This window comes from Accipiter gentilis, chromosome 23, assembly GCF_929443795.1.
Source record: "Accipiter gentilis chromosome 23, bAccGen1.1, whole genome shotgun sequence".
In the NCBI taxonomy this organism is placed as follows: Eukaryota; Metazoa; Chordata; class Aves; order Accipitriformes; family Accipitridae; genus Astur; species Astur gentilis.
Window position 1 is genome coordinate 20,175,457 of NC_064902.1, and position 17,304 is coordinate 20,192,760.

Consider the following 17,304-nt stretch of genomic DNA (forward strand, 5'->3'; position numbering starts at 1 on the left):
CATATTGCTCTGAATTTCCCATCTCTGAAAGGTGGAGACAATGAACTATCTGTCTCTAATGTAGTGTGGCACACAATTAGGGATTCAAAAGGATGTGAATCTCTTTCCATCAGAGATACACGCAGCGATTATTATTTTATTACCAAATACTGTCAGCATTACATATTTCCAACAGCTACCGTGACACCTGACTTGCATGTCAAATTTGTGCAAAGCGTTGCAAAAAAAGTCAGATGGAGCTTATTTACACCACATTATTCCTTCTTATGCAGGCCTTCCCTAAGTCTGGTACGGTTAAATATTTGTGGAGTTCAGCACTGAAGATTTGCAGTCGGGCAGGATATATAGAAGATGGCCTGCCATTCGGATGTATTTTTAACACAGCAATATAGCATAAGCTCAACTTTACAAACTTTGCCTGCAAATCAACAGGGCATTTAAGAACATATCTGAACCTCTCTTTAGTCAGCAAAGCACTTACGCATATGGATCTGAGAAACTGTCCTTCTCGAGGATGAATTTTAATGCAGTTAAAGAGCTTTCAGCTTCAACTGTAACTTAATTTTTTTCAAAACATGCATTAACCCAAAAGTTCTGTAACCTCTACTTGGCTCTGGCTAAAAGTGGATATGGAGCAGGAAGGCGGTGGAAGCAGCCCTGGGAACATAAACAGGCTCAAAAAGACAATCTTTGACCTGATAGAATAATGCAGGTGTTTCCTTAGATGCAGCGTGAGCTTGCGTTTTACCTCCACAACCAGAATATACGTAGTTATCCACGGGAGAGACTCTCCTGGTAATCTGAAAAACAGCAGAAGGAAATGATTGAGGCATTTAGGGTTCTATTCTGCCTTCCTATATCTACACCTACAGCACAGTCAAGATTACCGCTTATGTAGCATGGGGCTGCCAAAACAGGTCTGCAAAATCCTACTTGCATTCCAGCCACTGAGCAGCCTCCTCCTTGGATTTCATCCTTCTCTCATTGCCCTTCTCAGTGCGAGGTGAAGGGAGACAGCAGGTTTTGTACCCAGGGTTGACCAGTTTTCCTAATAGTTTGACAAATTTATTTTAAAGGACAGCCAGGCAGTCATTATTTTATACTATTTTTTTAAAACGGTAATTTCTGTGCAAATGATTTTAATGGTAGATCAGTATCACTAGTAAGAGAACAGGGTAGCTACGCGAGGAATTTATGGAGAGTCTTCAACACATACTCCTTAGGATACCAAGTCCAATTGAAATGCAAAGCACAGTAGACTTTCTCTTTTAATGACACTTAGTGAAAATCTTCCAAATGTCTGAAAGCCTCATCTGGGAAAATAAAGTAGGAGTTTAAAAGAGATGTGCAAATTTATTGGCATGAAGATGACAGAGCAAATTGGCAGGACGTAACTAAACCCAGCTCTGCCCCGCTGAAGGTACATGCGCTAAAATTTAAAGCAAATGAGCACCGTGATCTCCCATTATAGCTTTTGCTTCGCCGACACGTAGGCATCCTGCTGACAGAGGACCGTCACCTCCGCACGCGTGCCCACGCATGGGTCGGTTCAGGTGCAGCACAAAAGTTGAAGGCCGTCAAAGGCTCCCATGCAGATTACTAACGACACTTGCTGCCCCGTCTCACCTCTCATTTTGGAAGCGAATGACACAGATCAGCGGCAAGGTTTGTGGTGCAAAGAAAGAGAGATCCAGTCTTGCAAATCTATGAATAACAACTGTGGTCATCTTCTCATGAGGAACGGAGTCTTCAGCCGCTTGCAGGATCCAATTTGCTGTGCCAGCATAAAGGACAGCAAGAGCTGTAATACATTTTATAACTACAGGGTGCAAAAAGGAAAGAAAGAAACTACCCAGAATATTGGACTTGAGAATTTAAACTCACAAGTCAGGACATTCAAAATCATGGTTCCCGTAGCACCCATAACTTACCTCCTTGCACATATGTCGCATGTACTGCTGGGTATGAGGTTATATTTATGGCTTGCTCTTTCTCTGCCAGGAGCAGACTTATGGCTGTTGGGGGAACCATCAGTTTGATTTTCCTGACTCTTGTGCATTGAATCTTTAAGAAAGGAAAAAAAAAGCCACTCATTTGGATGGTAGCAAACATGTCTTTCCCTGTTTGCCTTTATTTCCCCTTTCTTTTCTGGCCCTCTGCCTCTTTGCAGCCAGTTAGAAGCGTGGACTTCACACACACGAAGAGGAATAGCTGTTAAAAAGAAGCAACCTGTGCCTTCTTTGGAAGAGGCAACATCTTCCCACACAGTCCCAGTCCATACGGACCTTGTCGGGGAGGCTGCATGATAACCACTAAAGCCTTTTAAATAAGTTTTCATTACCAAAATATTGCTTGCAGCCACCTTCTAAAATAAACTCTACCACTTTCTTGTGGGTGACTTCCAACACGCTGTAAGACGCAGCTATCCCTGTCTGCAACGTGCTTCCAACAGGGGTTCAAAGTTTATCAAAATGTAACCGTTATTTATAAAAGGAGCGAGCCATGGAGCAAGCCGGAGGCCCGTATTTCAGAGCCATGTACCAGCAGCCGTCGCACGGTGACACCGAGAGGTGTGGAAGACTTCCTTTTCCTCTTCTGCCTGCAGTGGTAGCTGCTGTTAAGCGGCCTTTTTGCTGGAAATAGTATTTGGGAGATTGGCACGTAGCTTCAAAGACAATTTCTTCTTCTGTTTCCCTGCTCCAGCTCATTAAGTAACGCCTGTCGCACTTGCTCAGATGTGGTTACAGGGCAAGGGCTGCGTCTTTGCGAAGGCAGCGGGAGCCCACGTGATGGTTCCCAATGACTTCGATAACCCTCGGACTGAGTCCTAAATCGCTTTGCCTCTTCGGCTTCCCCACTGCCTCCCCAGCATTCCCAATTATCACGGGCAATGGCAGCAGATAGAGCAATATGCGTGTCCAGGCATTTGGTCACAACTAACTGCGATAAAGAAAGAGATGATAGGCACTAACAAAGTTAATACTCTGCATTTTGATGTTCAGTAGAACACTGCTGCGCTGGTTCGCTCTGTAAAGCTGCTGATGCTTTTCATTCCCTTTGGTCATTTATTTATAGGAGGGAGAAAAGAAAAGAAAATTAACCTGGATGCTGCTACTGTGTCTTTGCACTGTGGTACTTTCCTGTGGAAGCCCTACCGATTAAAAAATGCTTTTGATTTGATTTCCTGGAACTTTATGTTATTTTCAACACCAATATGGGTTTATTTCAGACATATTTCAGGTGCTTTGAATGAACAAAGACGCAAGGAAATGTATTACATTTGGGAAAATCATACAAATAGTAAATGTCTTTTCAAATAAGTTATAATGATATTTCAAGGGCAGTTTAGACCTATTCAAATTGCATATTCTCATTACCATTCTTAGCAACAGGCATAAGTCCTTCAATCTCCGCGTAGTTTTGTTACTCTCTCTCCACAATTTTCAATTTCCTTACAACTATTCAGCTGATTTATTATTTCCCTCCTGTATTTTAAATGCATTGTAACCCCATACATTTGTTTCACTCTCTCAGCTTCAATACTCAAGGTCGTTAATACCCCCAAAACATCCTTTGCTTATACCACAACTTTAAATGTGCTCTTTCTTGCCCAGTGGCTTGTTACGTAATTACCAGTGGCGATATCATCTTGTTTTTATAGTTTTATGATTAAAGAGATAAAAATGAGCTCAATTGAATAAAATGTAAGAAGATACTTGCAGTATCTGTGCCAATGCTGCTGCTGCTGCTGCTGCTCCTGTTGCACAGGCGACAGAGAGATGCAAAATTAATCTTTCTCAGTGTGTTGCTTGAAAGTTAACTAAGATGAAATAAATTATATAGTATTAACATTTAGCCCTTCTGATTAAGTGCTGCTTAAACATGCATCAAATTTTAAATCGATCGTGTTGTACAGAGAGGCAAAGTACATGCCAGCCGAGATGGTTCAAATTTGTCTTAAAAATGCAAGCATCCTTGCCAGCCACGTCCCCAGCTCCCACCTCAACGTCTCAGTGGGTCACACTTGGTCGGACCCCATCCCCTTGGTCCTGTGCCCACCCGGGAGCTGGCTCAACCTCCACACGCCGAGGCAGCCCCCGGGGAGCCCCACCGGTCCCCTCCATGTGAGGGCACAACCCTGGGCAGTTTTGCTGTAAAATGCAAATTTGTGGTTCGCCCAAGCTTCCAAACCTGCCAGTGGAAGCGAGAGGCTCATCTGAGGCCACTTGGCCCTGGCTACGCTGCAAACGTGGGGGCTGAAAGCCCCCCGTGCAGGCAGCATCCCCCCCCAAAACACCGTGCTCATCCTCCGAGCACATCGTAGATCCCTGGGAATATACAATTTGTGGGAATTTACAGTTTCCTAACTCTGCTGATGGAGACAGCCTGTCCGAGCGAAGCTGGTTGCATGGGGAGAGCAGGTCGTTGCCGCGGGGAGCCGCTTTCTGGGGCCAGACAAGTGCCGCTGCCGGGGAGCGCCGGCTGGCCAAAGGGCTGCGCTGATTTAGCGCAGGGTAATGGCTGCTGCCCGCTGCCATATGGGACTGTCAACAGCGTTTACAGTGCAGAAACGCAGAGCTGCAGGGCTGGAAGGGACCTGGGGAGACGAGGCAGCCGGTGCCTTGCCCTGAGGCAGGATCGGGCCCTGGCAGACCCTCCCTGACAGCTGATTTTCTAACTTGCTCCTACCCAGAGAGTGCTCCTGCTGCTTCCCGAGGTCGCCTGTTCCACGCTCCCCGGCTCCACCAGCCAAAGGACTTTCTGACACCCCATCCGCATCCTCCCCGCCACCCGTTCCTGCCAGCCCTTCGTCAGCTCCGCAGCCGAGCCTGAGGAGCACCAGCTCCTCCGCAGCAACAATTTTGATGTAGGCACGCAGGGAAACAGCGATGCAGAACACTTCGGTTGTGATTTTTTTTTTCTCTGCGTTCCTTAGTAACCCATTTTATGTGCTGGAAACAACAACGTAACTAATATCTGAGCCCCCTAAATGGTTGAAGAGAGCAGTGCAAAGACTACGACCAAGAGGAATTAGGTGGAGCCACCCAGGTTCGTGGCCAGAGAGCCCCAAGGGCTCCCAGGACTCCTCACTTTATGCACATCCTTCCCGCTCCCAGCCCCTTCACACCAGGTGTAAATCCAAGGAGGGAAAAAGAGGGGACAGTGGCCTTCCAGAGCCATCCCTGATGGGGATGAGATCACACTGCTACTCATTCCGCTGCAGGCTGCAAGAGGTGTGAGCATGGGACGTGCCGACCTCCCGTGGCGTGTTTACCGGATGGATGATACTTTCCAGACGAGTTGGGAAAGTATCTGCTTTCACTCCCACTAAGCCAGACCCTCCCCTTGAATCACAGGCTTGGCTTAAAAATAAAAGGTTTATGTAAACATATAGCTTGCTTTCAATTTGAAGCTACAATTTCTTCTTCTCTGCTAAAAGGTTGTGGGTTTTTTATCGTGCGACTCTCAGACCTGCCTGGCTCAGGGACAGCCAGTTCTTGGAGCTGGGCTTGGGGAGAACCAAGTAAAAAACATCGCTGGGAGACTGGTGCTGAAATCCCCCATCCTGTCAGCGCCTGTGCTCGTGTGGGTCTCAGATCCCGTGGCTTTGGTGTTTCTCTGGGCAAGCACGGTCCTGCATGCCCTGATGCTGCCCACCGGGAGCCGTGGCCGGCGGGGAGCCCAGGGATGCGGTGCAGCCTCTCCAAAACAAAGTTCGGTCTCATGTTCGACTTATGAAAACAAACAAAAGGAAGGGAAAAGCTATCCTATTACTCACTCCCACGGCAGCGGGGCCGTGCCGCCGCGGGTGTGTTGGTTCGCACGACCGCCGGCAGCGTAGCCGAAGCATCCCGAGACAGGCGCAGCCGGGGGCCGCGGGCTCTGACTCAGACCCGCAGGTGGGAGCTGCTGTGTCACCGGGCTCCCCGCCACCCACAGCCACCGTCCCGCGGCCGGCCGGGCCGTCTGCGTCACCGGCAGGTACCGTAACCACATCAGGTCCCAGCCCTGCACATTTTGTCCAAGTAAAATAGCCTTTGCTTCCCTTCTGCTGGGAGTAGCAATAAAACACCCCGACAGACTTCGTGAGTTCATTCAACTCAGGCTGGTGTAAAAAGGAGGTCCCCGCAGCTGCCTCTGGACCAGGTACCTGAAATATTTCCATCTTCCATGGCTGGTTTTCCTGGAAGAGGCTGCAGCGACCTCTTCGGTAGCCTTATTGCTGAGAGAGAGATCATTGCAGCAGAGCCTCTGCTGCCCTGCCTGCCACACCTTGCCCTCCCCACGTGAGGTGGTTTTGAAAGGGGAATTTTAGTGAAGTCGATCTTAAGAAAACAAAAGAAAACAACCCCGAACCCTGTACACATACGCACAACCTCCCTCACGTTGTTCCCCTACAAAAGCAAGCAACTTTTGCACAAAGTAGAGAAAAAGAAGCCACTAGTGCATCTGCTCTCCAGGCACGACCCCTTCGAGCTGGAGCTGCCGTCCTCAGAGACCTGCTAATTTGGCATTCCCTAATGAGGGCTACAGACCCACGCTGCTGGCTTGCTCTATGTTATAAGGACCATTAAAACACTCGTTAGAGAAGGGCTCCGTTTGCTCTTTGGCCTGTGGAGCTCAGTTGAGTTGCTGAGTAGCTGGTCAGGCTCCTGGAGGAGCATTCTTAAGAAAATAGCGTCTGATGGTAAATTTACAGCTACAGCAACTGCATATTAAAAGCATTTTACTCCAGCGAGTTTTGTGTCACAAGTTGTCAGTACAGATTGGTGGGAAAAGAGTATGAAATATTCATGAAGTTATCAATGGCACCAAGATATCTAGTTAATTATGTTGCTTAGCACTTCCTCGCAGGCTCTGAACACCCAGCGCCGACTGGCTCGTTAGCGTAACTGCAATTTGATTGTGCCTTTGTGGCAGTGTTTTCTCCATACCACTGACACACCACTGCGCTCTTGGACCAACTCCATCTTAATTAGCTTTGCTGCCACTGGAATTAGGCGACATGTTGTAGAAGTCACTTAAATTAACTTCTGACTCTTCCTCAGACAGATGGGACCTCGGTACCCGCGCCTGCCCATTACGCTTGTTTAATCATTCTTTAAAGGACTGTCACAAGAAGACAACACGCCGTACCGTCTGGGCGTGTCAGAAATGTGACCTTGGCTTCAGCGCTGGGTTTTGGAAACGAATACATTTCTTAGAAGGTATCTGAATTTCACCGGTAAAGTTGATTAGTCATTTGGATCGCAGCGTAGAGGTTTCCAGGTAGCGGTACCCCGTTGGCTTGGTCCTACTCACAACCCAAACTAGCACCTGCTTTGAAGCTCGCATCCCACCCTGTCTCCAGTGCCCGCCACTGATCCCCAGTGTACAACCACAGCACTGGAGCAGCTCGGGCAGGTGATGGGGCTGGGATCCATGGTTAGGGGTCCACGGGTTACGGTCCCCACCACGGCACAGGCTGGACACGCTCTCTAGACCGTACACAGAGCCCTGCTGATGGGTTTTGCATGAATGAGCACAGCAAGCGTAGACTAAAGCCCCCCACGCTCCTCTGGCCGTGCAAATCTTGCTTCGGAGAGCGTCAGCCCACGGCAGGTCTTTGACGCTCAAAAGGCAGAGTGTCAGTGCCCTCTGTGGCCCATTCCAGCCATGAGCTGTTACAGAGGAAGGTACAGTAGAGCTACAGCACGCTCTGCACCGGGCTAGTGACGGCAGGAAAGCTGGAAGAAGCCCAAAATGGTGCTGGATGGGATATTCTGGAGTATTCCAGCCCAAATTCTGGACCAGAAAACTTTAAGAAGTTTCTATGAACATTAGCAATGCTGGAAGGGGGGCTGGGGGGAGGCTGTTTGGTACCTGGAGGTCACTGCACTGGAGACCTGGCCCCATTGCATCTCCAGTCCCACCAGCCAGGGCTTTTGCCTGCCGCAGGCACGTTCCTCTCCCCACCCCAGGAACAGCACCCGCTGCAGGATCCTCTCACCCAGCCCTTGCTTCAGTTGGAGTCTGGAGCCACAAAGGGATGGTGCAGCTCTGGCCAAACCCTCGTATTTGGGTGCAAGAGCAGACCCAAATGCCTGAACTGATTCTTAGTCAAGAGACTTTTCTGAGACTTGCCCATCTACTACTAGACTTGATCTGAAGCTGTGAGCAGAGAGTGCTCTTAGTTTGCAGGGTTTTCAGAAAAGAAAAGAAAAAGGAAAGTTCACACTGCTTCCTCCCTGGAGGTTTGCTTTCAAGTTTCAGCTTCAAACAAGCCCAGATTTCAAAGTTCAGCTGGCTCCACCAGCACGCGCACGTTGTTCTGCATGCAGACCACGCAGGGTGAAGGATTTCCCTGCAGCTTCCAGTGGTGCTCAGCCCCTGCTGCTCCCTGCCTGACGTACCGCAGAGCTTAATAGCAACTTTAAAAAACCCTACATCACCCGCAGGAGCCGAGCTGACATATATGCCTCTACATGGGTTTGGGGACGTTTTCCTCATTTCTCGCAAGATGTTTTGTAAGATACCAGCAACACCGTCGTTCTTTTCTGAAGTGATAGCATCTTACCGGTAGGACCATATCGCAGCATTTGCGAAACTCAGAGCTAGAAGCTCCAAAAAGCAGTCCTTACACCAGTCATTTGAAATGCTTCATCCTACTACAGGCTTACTTTAGTGCTGACACCGGTGCCAATTTAATTAGATAACTCTAACTTTTAAAGGCAGGCTTAATCTGCTGCACCAGGGCCTGTCTGTTGCAAGTCATCTTTCCTTATTCCAAGCAATGTAGACCCTGATGCAGCAAGGCGCTTAAGTACATGCTCAAGTGTCATCTAATTCAATGCATGGGCTTTAGCTCTTGCCGAGTCAGAGTTATAATGCCGTAAAATCCTCCACCGCCGTGTGGATGGGACAGTATGTGGTGCGGCGTCCCCTCCACGGGGTCCATGCTGTCTCTGGGTCGTGGTCTTGCTGACCTGAAGCTGCCCAGCTGAGCACATTGGCTTGCTGGGGAATTAGGGGAAATGATATTTCCTAGCTGCAGCCACGTTTCTGCAAACTCTGGAATGAGTCTATCAAACTGAAGTGGGTTTGGAAGCCACGCTCCTAGCCCTTGCTCTGTGGTTTTTTTCCACTGAAGATTATTCGCACAGAAATAGCCATGGTTTGCATTCATTCCCTAACCCATGCTAAGATCTCCCGTTATTTCTGTGGTGATCCCGGAGTGTTGGTCCCCCCCACGAAGCAAGACCAGAGTCACTGTCCACAGACCCACCGGCCCCACCACTCACTTTCCATGGCTCCAGGAACACCGTTGCCCTCCCTGGGCAAACTGCCTTTTCTATAAAAGAAAGAAACAGCTATCCTCCGCACAATGGTGCACAAATAAGGACAAGATTAAACCATACTGGATGCTGAGAGGCAAACTACTGCACTATGATGTTCAAAAAGCCAGAATAATGTGATGGTTATAAAGACAGACAGCTCAGGCAAAGATTGCCTAGAGCACAGAATGATTGTCAGGATGGGCAAAAATGTAGAAAATCATGTGAGTGTGTAAGCTGCCAAAGCCAATTAATCCAAAGAACATTTTGCAACCATTAGGCTTCTATCACTGTGCATGCATCGTAATTACTATGGGTCTGTGTGGATATGATGGCAGATCCTTAATGATATCGAGTTTCTATTTGAACTTGAATTATTTTCATTGCATTTGTTTGTGTTGAATTGTTGCAGCATCTAAAGTTGGAAAAAATGACTTATTTTTTAATTTGTCATTTTGAGTGGCACTGCAGCCAGATCATCCTAGCAACAAAGTAGAGGAGTCTGGAAGGGCTGCTCAGAAGAGAAGAGAGATGCTGTGGTGTTTTCCTGTCTCCTGTTATTTTACAGGCAACTCATGTGGTTAGTATCAGAGCCTGAAAAATAACAGGAACATGGTGATCAAGGAAACTCTTGCTGATAAAAAGGTACAGAGAACACTTTTGCTTGGCAGCTTTGACTGGATCATCATCCTCTATAGTAGGATTGAAGCAGCCAGAGCTTAGAAATAAAGGTGAACCCAAACCTTACAGAAAGGACTGGATCCACATTTTGTGGTTGCCTTAGAACAGTGTTGCAGCATCCTGGACTAGAACTATCAGAAACACTGTGTTGGATAAAACTGAGATGTCAACTTTGTTATTTGGGCTTATCCTCTGCCCAAAGAGAAACAACATGGGTTTATGTCAAATTTAGCACTTGACTGGCAACCCATCCTCCCCTTTAAAGAGTACAAAACTATTTTATCAAAGTAAGAACGTGAGAGTATGACATTTCTCAGTTTGCTGTACTGCTGACCTGAGAAAGGTGCAACAACTGTTTGTCACTTTTAGGGAAATTAAATGGGGCCCATTTTTTTAAATCTAGTGAATATTCTTTTATACCTTGCATCCATGTGGTTAAAACTACTGCAAAATGCTGATATTAGGAAAAAGCTGTGACAGGATAAAATAGCTAAATGGACTTTGTTCTATCCTAAAAATTTAAGATGCAAACCCCACTGACTTGCCACCAGTTGAAGCACCTTAAACTTCTGAAATCGAGTCTCAAATCTGTAAGTCATCCACCAACCAGATCGTGACATCTATGGAGCTGACATCTCTTCTGTACAGTGGGATGCCTGCAGAGCACCTTTCCAGTTAAGGTACTCATGTTAGTTTCCTGGACAAGAAACGCTGACCTGCACTCTTTGTACTCATTGCTATCTTCCTAAAACTCTTCCAGCCCTTTTCAGCTGATTTTCAGCCTAAAACCCTTTCGTGGTTCCTCCTGCCTTCAGACCTGCCCACCAGCTGGAGCAGAAAGAGCCATTTCCAGCCCCTGTTTAGACTCTCAGTTCTCACCCTTTAACATTTGCCCTCCGGGGCTGTTTTCTTACAGCCCTGTGCTTCCCCAACCAACCAGGTGCTATCGGCGCTCCCTGACCACAGCATCCCCGCTCTGCCCTGCACAGACACCCCGCAAACGAGAGGCAAAACCGCAGAGACTCGGGTGGTTGGGGTGCCCGACCCACCGTGCTCTCCCCACCTTGCAGCACGACAGGGATTAGACAGAGACCAGACCGTTCCCTCCAGGCAACATTTTCTGAGTCCAACACATGGATTTCCAGCAGAAATTGCTGCTGGGGGGGTCCACGCTCTTTGTTCCCACCACCAACCTCCATCTCTCCTATTTCTTTGCAACCACTTGACCAAACAGAGGGTCTTTGCAACCCTTTGGTGGTTGGCAGAGGGTAAAGACAAACACATAGGTGGGACCAGAAAACTTGTTTTCTGTCTCCATAGTGTTTATTTTCTTGCTGTTGTCCCCTCACCCCCAGGGAAGCTGCAGGCAGGCAGGCAGAGGACAGACTCTGGGGAATGGCCTTTAGCATTGTGCAAAAGATCAGCCTCTTTCTTCATCAAAATCTCCCCAGAATTTTTCCTCTCCAAACCTAGCTGTGATAGCCAGCCTGCAAGAGATCATGCCAGTCCTTGGGGAAAAGTTGCACTGGACCAAAAGGACATACCAAAGAGATCTCTTAATTTCACGATTTAAAAACAAACAAACAAACAAAACCCTGAATAAATTCAAGATACATCAGAACTTCAGCATCACTAATAGAAGCGGTCATCTCAGGGCATTTGCCTAGCCTGGCCTTTTTGAAGTCTCAAAGCCATTAAAGAGATGGATTTCTTTAGACAAGCCATTAACTGCTAATCTTTTTTCTTTTTGGGGGGAACTGATTGTGAACTGTAAGTTACACTTTATTTTGTTTCTTTACCCGGATGATATTTTAAGTGTCTGAGTTTATAATTGCACAGTGCTCTGGGCAACCGAGACAGAGAAACACAATATGAATAAGGCTGCCTTGGCTTTCTGCTAGCATTTACCCAGCCCCGGCTGCTTTGCAAGAGGAGCAAAAAGAAGAGAGGCAAAAAGGGGCAGGAAGGCCAGTGAGGAAGACATGCGGCCCTAGCAGCGAGCACTGCAACCAGGCAAGGACACCTCTTCCAGGAAGGAGATAAACAGCAAAAAACCCCTACTTTTTGCACGTCTGCTTCACCTGCGCATAGTTACCTGAAGGTTTTCAACCTGATATTCAAGTATAAGCAGCTCCTCAGCCAGCAGAAGTTGGGCCAGCATTTGGGATTTATTTTTTTTATTATTTTTTTTTTTTAGTATGTCTGCATTACTTAGGAATGGCAAAATGATTTGTGATTGGCAAAGCTTACAGCACTGTCTTCCACCTTCCTTGCAGACCAGCCCTGACGTGAAACCCTGCAAAGCAAAGCAAACCCTGAGCTGCTTCCCTGCATCCCTGTCACCATAGGCTTCCCTTTCCTTTTCTTTTCCCTGTTCTGTATAAAACACACGGGAACATTACAGGCAGTCCTGTAACCAGCAAAATCTCTGCCCTGCACAGCCCTTCTGGGCCCATCGCCAACCACCACGTTACGGGTATTTACAGCTCAATCCATTTTGCCAGCCACACAACTTGTTCTAAAGATCAATCAGTGACTGCAATACATCCTCATGGCTAATAGAAACAATTACTTTAGATGAAGGCTCACAGGTATTTAAACAAGTTAAAAGTTCTTTGGAAGCCTGATTAAAACAAATCCAAATACAATTTTCTCCCTGGCCAGCCTTAGGTTGTAAAACACAACTGGTTGTAATGTTATTAATTATTATTACAACACCTTTAGCAGCGTTATGGAGACAGAGAACGAAGATCTCGTTACAAGTTGAATAGACAGCTCTGAAGTGATGAGAAAGCCGATGAGCACTCACGGGAGCACCTTTTTAAGCTATTAGTTATTTAAGCAGTTCATAAGAGTAGGGAGTTGAGTTGTGCTGGGAAGGAGAGAGTGGCTGCTAGCTCCTTGCCATGGAGAGCACTTTCCTGGTTTGTCTGCGTTGAAGATTTGTAGCTGCACCGCCTACTCATTTGATCTTAATTCAGCTCAAAAAAGCTCCGCTTCATGCATTTCTAGGTATGACTTCGACATGAAACGTGATGCAATGGTCCTTTGACGAATAAGGAAACATGGACTAGGAATCATCTATGCCAGGAAGATTTGATCTGATTTTCGGAAAGAGGTAAACACGTAGCGATACACGCACATACATGCAGCTATAAATAAAGCAGGAGCTGTTTGCAAGGGAACAGGAGCCGAAAGCCACTCCCTTGATTCAATTCATTGTCCCAGTTCATCTCTATAATTTTATCACCCTAAAAATATCCGTGCAGCCAGCGTTCTCTATGCAAATCCCGATCATTTCAAGCAAAACTCAGGACATCAGTAGGTGCAGTGGCAAAAGCATGGGGACAAAGCCGGACTCACCTCTTGCTCCCGAGCAGCAGCTGGTGGTGGCACCGCGGGGAGCAGAGCCGGCGTTTTGGGGACAGGAGCCCGGGCTGCCAAAACCCTCGGTCTGGCACCAGCCCGCTTCCCACGGTCCCTCAGCAGCCACAGCTTCCCAAGGAAAGACTGCGAAAACCTGCCAAAAGGTCCTGTGAGACACATTAAATAGTTTAGCTGCCTTTGGAGACTTCTCAGTCACTTGAATGTGCTGGAATGAAATAAATGTTGTTTCCAGTGCGCTCTGAAAGGCAGACGGGCTGTAAGCAGGCAGGCGGTGGGGTGGGAGGCAGGGCACTGAGGACAACCCCAGGTTTGGGGTCCAATGCTACCCCAGACCTCCTTTGGGTTCTCTCAGATACGTGGCTGCCCTGTCCCCACCCTGCTCGCAGGGAAGGACCCTGATTTCTCCCTCCTGATTTTCTTCTGAGATGGGTAAATACCATTTCAATACAAATAGTTAATTACTTGAGGACTTTTTTCAGCTCCTTCACTGGCAATGTGTCTGTGGTCAGTGTTTGCTCGTGGGTTGTGCTGTGTATCTTTCAAAACAGTGATAACAAATTATTATTAAGTTTTGGTGACTCCCATTCAAAGGAGGAAACCGCAGGCCAGGGGTTTCTGCCTAAGAAGCAGCCAGTTTTCTCCTGTGTGTCTTCTGAAGCAGAATGGCCAAGGTAGGGAGTGCCCAAACTACACAACACAGAACTCAAGGTGAAGGAGGAGGTTTGGAAACCACCAAACCCTAAAGGGTGTAGACACAAAAGATTTCCAGGGACTCAGACATCTGAGCAGAGAAGAAAAGGTCTGCTTTTATAGCAGATAGGCCATGCTTAACAGCTGGATCAGCGAAGAGGCCTGTGTACACAAGGGGAGGAGAGATTCATTACTCAGAGGAGAAAATACACTAGGGACTGGAGATCCTCCTAGGACGTGGACTTAAGTGCAAAAAATTACTCCAGAGCGGTGAAGAAAGCACTTCACAGAAGTTTGCACAAGCACGCCTCTGTCTCTGTCAGTGCATTTCCTCGCCTCGCTACAGACCAGAGCAATTGGTTTATGGAAACTCTAAGACTGCTTGTAGCTCAACTATCGTACGTATGGGGATGACCCAAAGGTTTTGAGAAGAGTATGTTGCAGTTACGTGACCCTTAGCGACTGAAAAGAGGATGCAAAATTGGGGCTGAGCCATGAAGACCATTTCTGCGAAGGAATGAGATCCCCAGAGCGCCGGCTCAGGCTGTAGATGTGGCCGAGGATGGCCACCACTGCAGCCTCCCTGGAGGCAGGGAAGGCCAAGAGCAGGTAGGACACGAGGTGGATGCTCCAGCAGGTCCTGAGCAATGCCCTCTTCCATCGGCAAGGAAATGTGCCTCAAACCAGAGAGCGTCAAGTGCCGACAGGCCCTTGTCTCCCGGCCAAGAGCAACCGGCACCGGCTTGTGTCATGAGTGGCTTCAAAGACTCCAATGACTGAAGAAACCCACGGGGCTCTGGTTGGCACCATTTGGTTGGCGTTTGTTCAAAAGATGTCCTGGCAAGGCTTGCAAAGCAAGCCTGCTTCATAAACCAACATGGAGCAAAGCTCAGCTTGGACTCAAAAATGTATACCCTTCTCAAAAGACTACTCAGTGGTCAACGAAGAGTAATTTTAATGACAACAGTTTAACCAAAGCAAGACAGATGTTTTTAAGTTCAGTCATTGTGCGTTGAAGCAATGCTTGCAGTGTGGATATACTGTTTTCAGTACACTGTCGCCCATCTGTTAAACCCCAACATGGTGTGGGTAACTCCCCAAACATTATTGCTAGCAGAATAGCAAGAACCAGTTATATATCCTAGAAATCTGTTGGGTTTTTGCAACAAACAGGTTCTGAATGATGACAGTGGGCTAAAAAGACACCATTATCACGTTGAAAGCCTGACCCAAAGCCTGCTGACATCCACGGAAGGCTTTTAGTGACTTTAATAGGCTAGGGATCAAGCCTGAAGAGAGTACCACACACGATGCCATTTAAAATCAAGACAAACTCAATCAACAACTTTGCGAAGTAGCAAGATTTACTTCGCTTCAGCCTCCGTAAATCCTTGCTGATGCCAGGGTTCAGGCTTCGAGGGCCAAATATTAAAGGCTTCTCTAACATGCAAACCAGCAAGTACTAGTTTTTGTAAACCTCTCCCTGAGACAGGCATTAGCTCAGGGGGAGCAGCTGTGTACCTACTGCTCCTGAAAGTCTAGTCATTTGTTTCCTTATTTCAACCTTTAATAAGCTTTACTTGAGGCAGCTTTTAAAATAAAACCCAAAGCTCGAGAGAAAGCCTTTCATCCCAACCTTGTCCTGGGCAGCACTTATTCCCTGCCCTGCCATCAGTGCATGGCGACCTCTGAAGCCAAAGGCCACGGGGTTGTGTCAAACCTGTTCTGCGAGACCAGCTCCTATTGCAATGTGTTACTCCCTGGATTACTGAAGTTATGGCGCCAGGCCCCATAATACAAATAATTTCTGAAAGCAAAATTATTCTGTAGTGTCAACAGCACAGAGCTCCATATAGGCCAGGAGAAAACAAACTGCAAGGCATTTTGTGAAGGTGAAGAAATGAAAAGGCTGTTTGCCTGCATTTCGCCTTGCACAGATGGAAAAAAGTGTACATGCACACTGACACTCATCACCTTTAATAGGTGTCCCAGGGCTAAATCCTCACTCACCGTGCTGAAATGTAGGGCCAAGCCTGCAACTCATATACTTCAATAATTGAGGAAGCCATTTAAACAGAGATGTGAAATATTTAGACTCAAAGTGTTTCATTTCACTTAATTTAATATCACTTAACACTTGGAAAACTTCTATAAATGAAATCGCTAGAGAGTCAGATCCCTACTGTGTCCAAACGTATCTGGAAAAGAAATGTGTCCATTTTCTGTGCAACAAATGCTCAATTGCAGATTTTCTGGATAATAAAATCTCCAGCCTAGCTATTTAATTATTCAGCTGACTGATAGAAGAATATGAAGTTACAGAAACCTAAAGCCATGTGCTGCAAACTCTGGAGTAAGTTATAACAAATGTTTGCTTTAAAAAGACACCAACTAAGCTCTTCAGAAGCTTGCACTTATGAGATAATGATCATTTAATAATTATGCAAGACAGTGCCATCTTTGCTCTCATAATCCCCCCTCATATGGTCAAGAATATTTTCTTTCTTAGAGCTACATCAAAATAGGAGTATTCTTCATGCCAGAATTCTCAACCAAGACCTTAATCCTGTAACAGGAGGCATATGGCCAGACTCAGTCATTTCAATGGGCGCCCATACAAGCATAAATCTCCTGTCATAAAATCACTGTACTGAAAAATGCCCAAGTCACATTATTAGGTGCACCCTCCAGTTATTGGGCTCCTTGCTCCTTCCTCTTCTGCCCTAAGCACATCCAAGAAGGTCGTTATACCTTTTCCACCGCTCATTATACTAATGGTGGAGACCAGCCAGTTCGTGTCATCTCTGCAATGTACCATGTAGGAATGGGAACATTCACAAGTCTTAAGGCTTAAAAAACTGATACAACACAGACCCACAGCCAGTAATAATTCCCTGGTTGCAGAGAGCCTGTGATCTAAGGGAGGAGAAGGGTGAAAGGAGGATGATGGCAGCGTGCCGTGCAGCTGGGATTTCAAGGAGGAAAAGGAAGAAGCAAGAATAGCGTTGTAAATGCTCAGCCAGCCCACACTGCTGGAGTGCGGCAGGAATTACACCACCAGCAGCCGTTCACCCAGCCGCAGTTTTCTTCAAGTGGAGGGTCCACCAGGATTTGGTCTTTTTTACTTGCTGGTGGAGCCGTGCAGGCAGCCAGCGCACAATTCAGGGCCAGAGCTGGGATCCAAGTGTGTTCTCATGGCACAGACGCTTATTAGCCACAATATACTTCTGGC